This window comes from Lygodium microphyllum, chromosome 5 (assembly GCF_053477565.2).
Source record: "Lygodium microphyllum isolate KBCC chromosome 5, Lygodium_microphyllum_v1.1.10, whole genome shotgun sequence".
In the NCBI taxonomy this organism is placed as follows: Eukaryota; Viridiplantae; Streptophyta; class Polypodiopsida; order Schizaeales; family Lygodiaceae; genus Lygodium; species Lygodium microphyllum.
Genome location: NC_141139.1, coordinates 93,965,690 through 93,976,541, shown reverse-complemented (window position 1 = coordinate 93,976,541; position 10,852 = coordinate 93,965,690).

Genomic DNA, 10,852 nt, shown 5'->3' with positions numbered 1-10,852 from the left:
ATATAGATCTTAGAGAGAGAGATACAAATAAAGAGAGAAAGGTAGGGATAAATAGAGAGAGGCTATGAAGGGAGAGAGAAAAATAAATAGAGGGAGAGGGAGGGAGGAAAGGGCTGAGAGATGGAGAGAGAAATGGGGATGGAGAGACAAAAATAGTGAGAGATAAATAGACGGTCAAGAAGAGAGAGGAATAGAGAGAGGTAGAAAGAGGGAAAGGAATAGAGGGAGTGAGGGGAAGGAGATAGGAAAGACGAGAGAGAGAGAGATGTGGAGATAGTGAGAGATAAATACAGGGAAAGGGATAGTTTGAGAGAAAGACAAGGAGATAGGAGAGAGAAATAGAGAGGGGGAAAGGGAGGGATAGAGAGAAATGAGAGAGGGAGGGAGAAATGAGAGAAATGCACCTTATTCCCCTTAGTTTTAGTGGGGACAGCTCTTTTGTTAGCTTTACGGTCTTCCTTGTTAGTTGATTGGTTAGGTCTTTGAGGCATACTTGTATTGCTTCTGCCAGGAAGAGGCTCTAGAAAAATGACCTAATGGGTGGCACAAATAGCAGGCATCAAGGAAGTTAGCTAACAAAACTTTGCAAATATAAGTAAACTTTAGGAGGCTCAAGATGTTTATCCCACTATACACATCATGCCTTGTGGTCACCTTTAGGATTGGTGGATAAAAGGGGCACATATAATACCTTCCCAAGAGTTGCAGCAATAGCATGGATCTCTAATTTGAAAACTAGTATGAAGGTTCGGAAATGATACTCAAACAGGGCATTTTGACATAAGTGTCAACTCTTCATTAGAAGGCATCTTACCCATAAAGAAGAAGTAAAGTCCAATATAAGAGAAATCAAAATGATGTTGACACACTAACTCCATTGGCAACCCCATTTCAACTCATCCAGTCCGCTTGTTTATTAGAGAGAAGAGCTTTGTATTTGGCTTCATTGACCTTGAGACTATTCGATGCAAATGCCTACACAAAAGCTAGCACATCCGACACTTCTTCACATGGGTAGCATAATATGACCTTCAACTTGCAATTGGAGATTCATTCTATTAAGTTCTTGCTTCTTAAATAAATAATCATCCTATAATTGTTTGAGATTACTCCTTTACCACCGACAACATTGCATGTTAGTGAGCACTTGGAATAACATTGTCTTGTCTTATAGTAGAAGTGTAGACATGTTGATCATCTTTTCTATTTGCAAGTTGTAAAATTTAGAAGGATGGGATGAGCATATTGGAAATTTGAGTGTACCTTGTACTTTTATAAATAACTACCTTCTTCGGCCCAAAGTTACATAAAATTGGAAATAAACAACTCAATTTCTAGTTTATAGTAACTCATGACCTCAAAGATTGTGAAAAGATAGCTGCTTGGTGGAAATTCACCTTCATCTTTTCCTTACTGCATATACGATGGGTGGGTGTGTGTGTGTATGTGCATCCACACACGTTTGTGCACAGGTGTATGTATACCCAACAAATACTTTTTATTTGATTACATGTAAGTTGTAATTTGAATCCGCATGAACAAATCATATGACATTATTTAAATAAAAAATGTAGTCAAATACATTAACAATCTAATTCAATAATGCAATTTTCAAACAAACAAAAATGAAGTCAATGCAATGACATGATAGAAGAAAGCAAAAGTAGGTACAATTCTGGACTACACCACTACAATTATGTACCCAAGGTGTGTGATTGCATCGTTGGGTCACTCAAAAATGTCATTATATCATGTGGGCTCAATAGAATGGATATTCCAAATCACTTTTGACTTTTTCTTGCACAAACAAAAGAGAAACATTTTAAGGGTGCATTTTATGCATGAAAAGTTCAAGATAAGGGGCTTCTAAAATTAACATTGAACACCCAAAGCAACATAAAAGTGATATTTCTCTTATTTTTAGGAAGCTATTGCAAAGTCTAGCACAACACCTTTTCTCATACCTTTTGATTTTTGTTTATTTTCTCACAATTGGATTAGGGGATATAAATGATTGATGCAATATTAATTAAATGCTATATATAATTAGAAAATATAATTGACATATATTTCAATCTATCACAAAGCACATTGTGGTGCTGCAATTATATCCACAATCTATTTATTTATTTGAATATTTATCTCCATGCTTTTCTTCTCTCTCTCTCTCTCTCTCTCTCTCTCTCTCTCTCTCTCTCTCTCTCTCTCTTTAAATTTTATGTTTCCTCTCTCTCTCTCTCTCTCTCTCTCTCCTTCTTCTTCTTCTTCTTTCACTTTCTTCCCCCCTAGTGTCTCTTGAAGTATGTAAATTTTATCTTTTCCCTATATATAATTCTCTTTATATGTTTATATTCTCTCTCTTTTTCTCCTCTCTCTCTCTCTCTCCCCTTTTATTTTTTTTCTCTCTCTCTCCGCCCCTTTTTCTTATCCTCCTCTTTCTTATAAATTTTCTTTTTTCCTTCCCTCACACTCTCTCTTTTACATTTTATCTTTTCTCTCTCTCTTCCCCTCTCTCTTGTTCTTTGTCTCAAAAAATATTTAAATTTAAAAAAGACTTTTCCCTTTTCTCTTTTTCCCCATCTCTCTTCCTCTTTTCCTCTTTTTTTTCTTATTCTTATTCTCTCTCTCTCTCTTTCTCCCCTCTCTTTTCCTTCTCTCTCCTCTTTTTCCCTTTTTTTCTTATTCTATATTTAATTTTTTTTCTTTTCTCTTTCTTTTAAATCTTATCTTTCCTCTCTCTATATATCTCTCTGTGTGTTCAAATTCTCTCGCTTCTTCTTATTATTTTCTCTCTCATTTTCTTCTCTCTGTCTCTTTCCCCCTCTCTCCTCTCTTTTCCTTTTTTCTTTTCCTCTCTCTCTCTTTCTCTCTCTTTCTTTTAAATTTTATATTTTCTCTCTCTATAATTCCTTCTCTCTGTCCCCCCTCTCTCTCTCCTCTCTTCTTTCTTTTTTGTCCCTCTCTCTCTCTCTCCCCCTCCCTCTCTTCTTTATTTTTCGCTCTTTTTGTGTGTGTGTGTGTGTGTATCCTTGAGAGAGAGAGAGAGAGAGATGGGAGAAGAAAAATGTTTAATTTTAAAAAGACTATTATCTTTGCTCTTTCCCCTTCTCTTCTTCTTCTTCTTCTTCTTCTTCTTCTTCTTCTTCTTCTCTCTCTCTCTCTCTCTCTCTCTCTCTCTCTCTCTCTCTCTCTCTCTCTCTTTCTCTTTCAAAGTGTGTGAAAAACTATGTAAAAAAACCTTAAATTTAAAAAAATGTATAATAAAAGAAAAATTTAAATTAAAAAGTTTAATCTAACACACACACACACACACACACACACATAGAACCTAGGCCCTACACATGAGAGAGAGAGAGGGGGGAGGAATTTAATTAAAAAGGGGAGGGGAAAAATAAAGAGAGAGATTATAAGTGAGAGAGGGAGGGGATATTAATTTAAAAAATGGAGGTGAGAGGGGGAGGCTTTAATGAAATAAGCGAGGGGGAAGAGAAAATTAGAGATTACACGTGAGAAAGAGGGGAGGGGAGGGTGTTTTGATTGAAAAAGGGAGGTTTAGAAAAGGGGGTAGGTTTGGGAATCCCTCTGGAGGCTCAAGGCATTCCGAACCTATAATGAAAATAATATAGTAGTAAGATTATGATACTAGTTATCGTTAAATTTAAATATGAGGGGGGTGGGGGGGGACAAGAGTCGAGAATCTCTCCAGGTAAGCTAATGGTGTGGATATACATGTCACTACATGGCAACAAAAGAAAGGGGGGGTGACAAAAAAATAAGGGCGGAGGGACCTCTTTAAGGATGGATATAATTGTAATAGTCGGCACACTGTGATGGCACACACATGTAGCAAAGAGATTGAAGGCTTCCTTCTTTCTCTCAATCTATCCATCTATCTATCTATATGATGAGTCATGTGATAGGAGATATGAGGCTTATTCTTTCTTTGTATTGATAGAAGAGTCTCTCTCTCTCTTTCTCTCATTTGATTCAAGACGATCTCTTCTTTGTGTGTGTGTGTCTCTCTCTCTCTCTATTAGTCTCTAAGCCTCGACACTACAATCTGTAGATAGGTAATTGTCAATGATTCTCTTCTTCTTTATTGCCCACACAAAGAAAGCCTTGTGCCATAATGCATGACATTAGTCTTGGTTGTCTTGACATCGATCTTGATTGCTTTTCCTCGCTTTTACCCTCTTTCCAATCATCTGCACCTTGAAGATGGCTATTACTCAAATCCTGCCTCATCACGAATCTGCACTTGTTAATCGAATCCTATGTCATCCCAAACCCTCACCCACCATGCAGTAGGAAGAACCCCCATCACCCCTCCATAATTATAGTCTCATTAAGGTTCTCAACCATGGCAGCATAGGGACTGTCTTCCTGGCCACTACCACATGCAGCTCTGAGAAGGCACCATTAGCAACTACTTATATGAACATGGAGGAGGAGAAGGATGATGATGATGATTAGGAGCTATTTGCTTTGAAGATCATGAGCAAGGCCTCGCTTGCAAAGTGCAGTTGTTCGGATAGAGTTTTGATGGAGAAGGAGGCTATAATTCTTTCTATCTATTCCCTCTCTCTCTCTCTCTCTCTCTCTCTCTCTGTCTCTCTCTCTCTCTTTCTTCTTTCTTTTTTATCCCACTCTCTCTCCCCCTCCCTCTCTTCTTTATTTTTTACTCTGTGTGTGTGTGTGTGTGTGTGTGTGTGTGTGTGTGTGTGTGTGTGTGTGTGTGTGTGTGTGTGTGTGTGTGTGTACTTAAGGGAGAGAGAGCGATGGGAGAAGAAAAATGTTTAATTTAAAAAAGACTATTATCTTTCCTCTTTCTCCCTCTCTTCGTCTTCTTCTTCTTTTTCTTTCTCTCTCAAAGTGTGTGAAAAACTATATTTAAAAAACTTTAAATTTAAAAAATATTTTAAAAATGTATAATAAAAGAAAATTTTAAATTAAAAAATTTAATCTAACACACAGAGAGAGAGAGAGAGGGAATATGCATTAGCTTCCCACCTCTTGAATAATTTGATTCTTTTCCCTCCTACCGAAAGTTTAATGGCTATCCCATCTAGCTCATTTAATGCATAAGTAGCATTATCAAACACATGTCTTACCACATAGGGTCCAAACCATCTTTTGGAAACTTTACACATGGCACTATGCTGGTTGTCTAAACTACTATCATAAACCAATACCCAATCCCCATCTTGTTGGTTCTTGGTATCAGTTTATGTATTTTATCAAACCGTTTCTTGTTTTATATCCTTGCTACCCTTAATTTTGCAATTTCTATCTTTATGTCTTCTGACTTTCTTTCCAACTATCTAATGCGCAAGACCAACATCTCCTCTTGATTCAACTCCTCTTCCCAAGGTAACACTCCATGTGAGTGTCATCTCTTCTATCGGCATGATAGGTTTTTGACCATACATCAATTCAGCATGCATATATCCTGTATCAACACTATGAGTTGCAATTGCTACCTTTATGTCTTCTGACTTTCTTTCCAACTGTCTAATGCGCAAGACCAACAACTCCTCTTGATTCAACTCCTCTTCCCACTCCATGTGAGTGTCATCTCTTCCATCGGCATGATAGGTTTTTGACCATACATCAATTCAACAAGCATATATCCTATAACAATATTATGAGTTGTTCTATTAGCCCACAAAGCATAAGGGAGCAATCGTGGCCACTCTTTTACCTTCTCTCCACATGCTTTTGACAATGCCTTCACAATAGGTGGATGACCTCTTTCATTTTTTTCATTTCCTTCAGGGTTATAGGCTGAAGTTAAAGTAAGCTTTGTCCCCAACCATGCAAGGAAATCATGAGCTTCATCTGCATGCAGCTCACCCCTATCTACAGTAATTTTTCCCACAATGCCATATCGACAAAAGATCTCTTCTAAGAGAAATGTACACACAACATTTGTTGTCTTAATACGTAGAGCTCTCCCTTCCACTTGATTACTCAAGTGTTCATGGGCAAGCACAAGATATCTCATTTGCCGAAGACTTGTAGGTATCGTGACTAAATCCACCACCCACTTAAAATGAAGAGAAAATGGATATGTGGGTTGCAATCCATCTCGATGTCTCACAGATGAATACATTTGACATGTCATACATGTTTCCACAAAGCGAGCAATATCTTATACATACCCTGCCACCCACCAATATCTTTCTTTGATCTTTGCAAAACACCTATATGGCCAGCCCACAAGCTTTCATGAAATTCTTGCATAACATTTACTTGTGAAGCTCTATCACCCAAAACTCGCAATGGTATACCCTGTTTCTTTTTAGCACGTTTCCATAAGTATCCATCTTTTAAGAAAAATCCATAGGCCTTCCTCTTGATCTTCTTAGACTCCTTATCTGATCATTCATCTCTCTTTGTTAATACACTGAGGTATTGACCGATTCTCAGCTACTCTCCTGCATATTTGTCCTCTAGAAACACTTCTACACAAGATGCAAAACATCTAAAGTGCCTTCTCTTTTTTGTCCAAGCTTCTGTTAATGTTGTAGCAACACCTTGCATTGCTAAATTCACTCTTGCAACATCATTTTCGAGCACAAGAAATTCATCTTCTTCCTCCTCATCCATCATCCCATCTTCATTCTCATAGCGTGCTCGAGATAACATGTTTGCCACTAGGTTATCTCTTCCTGCAATATGCTGAAATTCAGGGTTCAAAGATTTGATGTACGCAATCCATCGGAGCATAGCAATGTCCAGGGTAGCACAACTAGTAATCATACCCAATACCGGCAAACAATCGGTCTCAATGACTACACGAGCATCCATACTCCTTATCACATTTAAGGGCTATCATAATTCCCCATAATTCTCTTTTTACATGTGGATATCTCTATCGTTCAGTCAATACTTTAGCACCAAAGCGAATTGCATATCTTTGCCCTTCCTCATCATCTTGCCCAATTGCCCATCCAATCTCGATTGGGCTTGTATCAATAATAATAATTATGGGATTTTCATGTGAATAATCAGACTTTCTCAATTTTGGAGCAGATTTTAAGAGCTGCTTCAATTTCTTCATTACTTTTTTATGCTTCCTTTCCCAATGAAAATTTTGACCTTTCCTTAGAAGCTGATATAGAGCATCGGCTACATGTGCAAAGTGAGGAATCCATATCAAATAGAACACACATACTTCCAAGAATCTACGTACCTCTGATACATTCATGCATACATCTTGCATTTTATCAATCCCATCTATTTTTGCTGGTGATGGTCTTCGCCCATAGGGCCCACACATATGCCCAACAATCAAAACCTCTTCAACTCCAAAGAAAGACTTTTGTCCAGAAAGAGTTAAATGCACCTCTTCTAGACGCATCAAAATCCTCTCACAATCCACAATATGGTCTGCAAAAAACTATCTGCATCCATGAGCATCCATCTCTTCATTCTTTTCATCCATTGCATAACCTTTGATTGGAATATCATCCAAGAAGGGCATTGTCAATTGTGGTATAAAATCCATGAGTACCTTATTCATAGCATTTTTCATGTGTGCCACTGAGTTTGTTGCACCCTACGGGAGAGTACACATCCGTACTAACCCCAAGGGATTCTTCATGGTTGTGATATCCCTGCTTTCAATTGCAAGTTGAAACTGATCATATCTCGAGTAAAGATCACCCAAAGAATAGATCACTTTGCTTGCAAAAGCCTCTGCAAATTCATCAACCACATTGGAGGCACTGTCATCCACTCACTCCACTCTCGGGCTCCACCACCTTAATCATGGGATCATCTTCAATCCCCATGAGACCCCATCATCATTATCATTGACTCACACAACCGCCTTTCAAATCATCGAATCTTCATTAGCTCAAACTTGCAAGTGTCATGGGACTGGCACTTGTCTAGGAGGGGGGGTAATGTCACAAGACATGTCACGAACAACACAGACCACGTAGCCAAAATGAAGCAGAGGAAGACCAAGGAAGCCCAAGTCAAAAAGTGAATGAAGAATCTCATTCTGCCCAGGCAAGAAAAGTGGAGGAGAAGGCAAGCTCAAAAAAAACGTGGGAGAGCACAAAAGATTCTAGCAAGGCTCTCTCAAGGATAAAGGAGGCCCTCTCAAGGATCAAGGATGCTCTCTCAAGATTGAAGGAGAACCTTCGAGGGCTCTCACAAGGAAAGTGTAGGACACAATATTCATTTTATAAGAGCACCAGGCTTCCTCTAGTGCAAGTTGTAAAGTCTAAACAGACATAGGTGAAGGGATAAGGAAACTAGAAGGGAATAGAGAAAGAGGACCATGGCAAGATGCCCGGTGATGTAAAAAAGGGGATGGGTGCCCAAGGGATTTAGGGTTTTGTATATAAACCTAAAAAGTGAATGAGGAGCTCATTCTTTTGTGTGTGCTTGAGAGAGGGAGCGTGAGGGAGTGAGTGCGTGAGGGTGAGAGATAGTGGAGAAGAAACTCTCCATCATCTCCTCTCTTCATCTTCTCTTCTATTGTCTTGCACATGGCTATGGAGGATGGAGCTTGAAGGTGGAGGCTTGAGGTTGCTTGAGGTTGCATCTCGAATCGTGGAGCTATCAGGTTTCTTGAGGAAGAAGGCTACTTGTTTAGGAATCAAGGTAAGCTCACTAAACCCGTAGGGTCAAAGGTGCTTCAGCTAGGTGAGAGATAGCCATTTGTGCTCACCTGAAACACTTGAAGCAATAAGCAGTCCGTGGGTTTTGGCAGTTGAGTGTGAGCTCCCACTACAATGTGCATTTGTGAAATCTGCTTGATGTAGTTTTGGCTCTAGGCCAAGCTTAGTGGTCCAAGTCAAATGGTATCACGTCGTGAGGCTCCTTCTATCCTCAGTGATGATGCATCTCGAGTGCAACAACCCTCTCCACAATTGCAAAAGTCTCATTTGTGTTCCATTCCACTAACTAGTCACACATCAAAACTTTTATCAATTGCTCCCACTACTCCACTAAACGTAATTGGTCATTTCTTTGCTTCTATTCAATCGGTTGCTATATCACTAGTATTGTCTCATACAACTTCACTGGCAATCCCAATGGCCACCCAACTAGTATTTCATTTTTCAAGTTCTTTGGATCTTCTAATGAGGATCTAGATGCCTTCATCTTCCAATTTGATGTTGTTTCCATGGTCAACCTCCTTAGTCAAGTCAATGAGCCTCACAAAGTCAATGTATTTGAATCTTCAATGCGAGAAAAGGTTGTGACCTGACTAGCTAGTGGTAGAGCATGGGTGGCCAATCTAGAATGATGCACTCACCACATTTTGTATTAGATTTCAACCCAACCAAATAGATGTGCAGAAGATGGAAAGGATCTATAATCTTAAGCAAGGTGATAGATTTGTCCAAGCCTATACAACTAAGTTCATCATCCTCAATAGTAGAATTGACCCAAATGCCCACCAACCCAAGGATAAGATGTTGAAAACCTTGTATATCCAAGGATTTAATACGCCAATCTAGAAAGCTTTTGCTTTCAGTGACTTGTTCGGTAATAATATAGAAACATTTTATAAGGAAACCTTGAGATTAGAATAGTTTTTGTTGAAGAAAAAGTCATGAAAATGAAAGAAATCCACCAAGTTGGGTGAAAAAAACAAATTGATGACACTAGTGATTCTGATTCTAATTTTGACCTAGAGGTAGAATCAGGCAATGAGGAATCTGACTTCGAAGAGAAGAAAGAGAAAAATCCCAACAAGAGTACAAAAAAGAACAAGGGTAAGAAAACCTCGGAGAGCATTAGAAAAAATGAGGTCCAAAACCTATGGTGTACACAATGCAATAACCCTAGTGTCGGGACCAAAAATGGGCCGGATAGTGGCTCTACAGCTCTAGTTGGGCCTCCTAAACTCACCTAAACAGCTCCACGGCCTTGCAACCAAGAGTGTATAGACAATATGAACTGATTTATCCAAAGAATGAGTTTGTAGTAGATACTATTTCTAAAACTGCGTAGTCCAATGTATTGCCCTTCTTGACTCTAAGCAATTGGAGTTCCCAAACATATCGGTGTCTAGCACCTTGTAACACAAACAACGAGAGCACCCCCTAGCTTATTGCTATGGCCCCACTACGACTCTCCTACACCCTAGGGATTTAGCCCCACGAAGCACCATTTCAACATTAAGCACATGTGCAACATAGTCCTTGCTTTAATGAACATTCCAGGAGATCATATAATCCTTACCACATCATCCCCCAAAGAAAACAATTATATAAACCTATGGCTTAGGGAACCTCGCACTCAACGTGGATCAATCACTAAAAAATAAGTGCTATGCATCCATGAGATAATACTCTTAATACAATATATAAAATGCAGATACAAAGTGAATTCCATAGAGTGCATAAACAAGTAAACTTATAGATCAAACAATGTGGATGTATATCGATAATTCTTTTTATGACTTCACTAGAACGCAGTACATCGTTGCTAAGGCAGTACTCAAATAATTTGTACAACTACCTTTCTTAAACTTAAAATGAATGAGTTCTATGTGTTAAAATATGCATGAGATTAGAATTTCACATGATACTGAACTTTCGCAATCCCTTCCCCCTATCATTTAATGTTTTGCATTTGGTAGGTGTAAAAAGTATTTTTAAATGTGTTTTTCTTATTTAAAAATAATAAACATGCACTATAACATAAAAAAGGGAGATAAACTAAAGCTAAATCTCATGCCCTAGCCCCACCATACATTAACAGACATATTCATAAATTTTTGTAAATTTTCCCTGTGTAAAATCTATTTTTCTAGATTTTTTCCAGATTTATATTATGATTTATTTATTTTTTCTCTTATTCTTTTGAGGGAAGACATTACTTT